The sequence below is a fragment of the Penaeus chinensis genome, chromosome 31, assembly GCF_019202785.1.
Source record: "Penaeus chinensis breed Huanghai No. 1 chromosome 31, ASM1920278v2, whole genome shotgun sequence".
Lineage (NCBI taxonomy): Eukaryota > Metazoa > Arthropoda > Malacostraca > Decapoda > Penaeidae > Penaeus > Penaeus chinensis.
In genome coordinates, this window is record NC_061849.1 from 1186219 (window position 1) to 1188718 (window position 2500).

Genomic DNA, 2500 nt, shown 5'->3' on the forward strand with positions numbered 1-2500 from the left:
TGCAATCTGTCAGCAGTTGATTGCACGCTGGAGACCCCGATATCTTTTTCTCGCAAGTGTTCTGAAGGATATTTTTTTATTATTTTACTTTTGCCGAATAAAAACGAAATGTTTTGTGTGAATGAAACTGTAACATATTCATACCGATAAACATTGTTATTTTTCTCTCGGTGTTATAGAGGATCAATAAACCAATAATAATAATCGTAACAGCCCAATAATAAAACAGTAGGAGTGAGTGAAAATCTTTATTTCAGTAACTAATGTTGCAAGATTGAAACTTTCAACACTAATGAAGGGAGTGAAGCATGGCGAGGATGCTTGAGAGAACAAGAGGATCAGAGTTTCTTGCAGAAAAAGCGACACACACATATATGCACACACACACACACACACACACACACACACACACACACACACACACACACACACACACACACACACACACACACACATACACACACACACACAGAGGGAAATGGATAAAGAAAAGAGAGGGAGAGAGAAAGAGATAGAGACAGAGAGAGAGAGATGAAGAGAGAGGGGGGAGGGGAAGGAAACAGAGTGAGAAAGAGAAGCAGAAAGAGAGGCCAGCAGATTTATAACCAAATCGACGAATAGACAAATGAGGATCGGGAAAATAGACATGATAGATACAATACAACAAGGGACATGGCCCTGAACTATCATCCTTGTCCTTAATTACCTTTATCATTAGCAAATCTGTTTACAAGCGTGTCTGAATGAGAAACCGCCCGACAAACAGAGGGGACGGAAGGGAAATGGGGAAAAGAGGAGTGAAAGGGGGAATAAGAAAAAATAGGAATGAAAGGGTGAAAGAGAAGGAAGTGAAAACTGTAATGACAACAGGAGAGCGAAATGGACATAGCAATAACACTAATGAGTCGGGTATAAAGTGGAAGAGCGTAGGAGGGAAAGGGGAGGACGGGAAGAAGGAGAGAGAGGAGGAGGAGTGATTGCAATAGTGGTAATGATAGAACCTAAAATAATAGAATAAATGGGAGCACAAAAGCAGCAAAATCGAAGTAAGAAAAAGAGAAGAGAAAATGTTGTGAAGCGACTGAGAGAGAGGAAGAATGAGAAACAGAGAGACAGACAGAGACTAAGACATACAGACAGACTTGCAAAGGCAAAGAGAAACAGACAGAGACAGACAGACAGATAGGGACAGAGCCAGAAGAGAGAGAGTTGATAAAACGTTAACGAAGGGAAGGAGAAGTATGAATATAAATAAAATCACTGTCAACCAAGATTGAGTTTGGAGACAGCACCGGAGGGAGAGGAGAGAAGGGAGGAAGAGGAGAAGAGAGGGAGAGAAGAAGGGAGGGAGAGGAGAGGAGAAGGGACGGAGAGAAGAGGAAAGGGAGAGTAGAGGGAGGGAGATGAAAGGAGAAGGGAGGGAGAGGAGAGGAGAGGAGAGGATAGGGAGAGGAAAGGGAGAGAGAGTAGAGGGAGGAAGAGGAGAGGGAAGGAGATGAGAGGAGAAGGGAGAGGAGAGGGAAGGAGATGAGAGGAGAAGGGAGAGGAGAGGAGAGGAGAGGGAAAGTAGAGGGAGGGAGATGAGTGGAGAGGAGAGGAGAGGGAGAGGGAGAGGGAGAGGAGAGAGAAATGAGAGGGGAGGGAGAGGAAAGGGAGGGTGAAGAGAAGGGAGGGAGATGAGAGGAGAGGGAGAGTAGAGGGAGGGGGAGGAGAGGAAGGAGGATGAGAGGGAAGGGGAGGAGAGGGAAGGGGAGGAGAGGGAAGGGGAGGAGAGGGGGTCATAAGAGGAAGGGCGAGGGAAATGGACGCGGAGCGAGCGGTATAAGTGCACGGGCAGTGAAATCAGACAGAAGGTGATGGGTTTCGACAGACAGGATATTTGTGAACACTATCTGTACTTACAAATATACTGTTTATGCATATATGTCTCTCTCTCTCTCTCTCTCTCTCTCTCTCCATATATATATATATATATATATATATATATATATATATATATATATATATATATATATATATATACTGTGTGAAAGACAGAGAGAGAGAGGGGGAGGGCAAAATGAGCGACAGAGAAGGGGACAATTCAGGAGAAGCGCCACAGGGAGGCCCCTCTCGTTTCACTAACCTTTCAGACAAATAAGGAGACAGGCAGATAGATAGATAAACAGAGACAGACAGACAAACAGACAGGCAAACAGACAGGCAAAGAATTTTCAACATGTGAATAAAAACCATCAGTACAAAAAAAAAAAAAAAAAAATCCCCTCCTCGAAAAAGACGGTAATAGAGAGAGAAAATAGACATACCACCCTCACATTTTCTCCTCATTACGACCTTTCTTCCTCATTTATCCTCATTCTATCTCCTGATCTCCTCCTCCATCCTCAGCCCCTCTCTCTCACCCCCCCACCCCCATCCTCTCCACGGCCTCAGCCTATGCCTGTCCCCCCCCTTATCTTCATATTAATCTTCCTATCTTATTCTTCTCTTCAATCCCCCC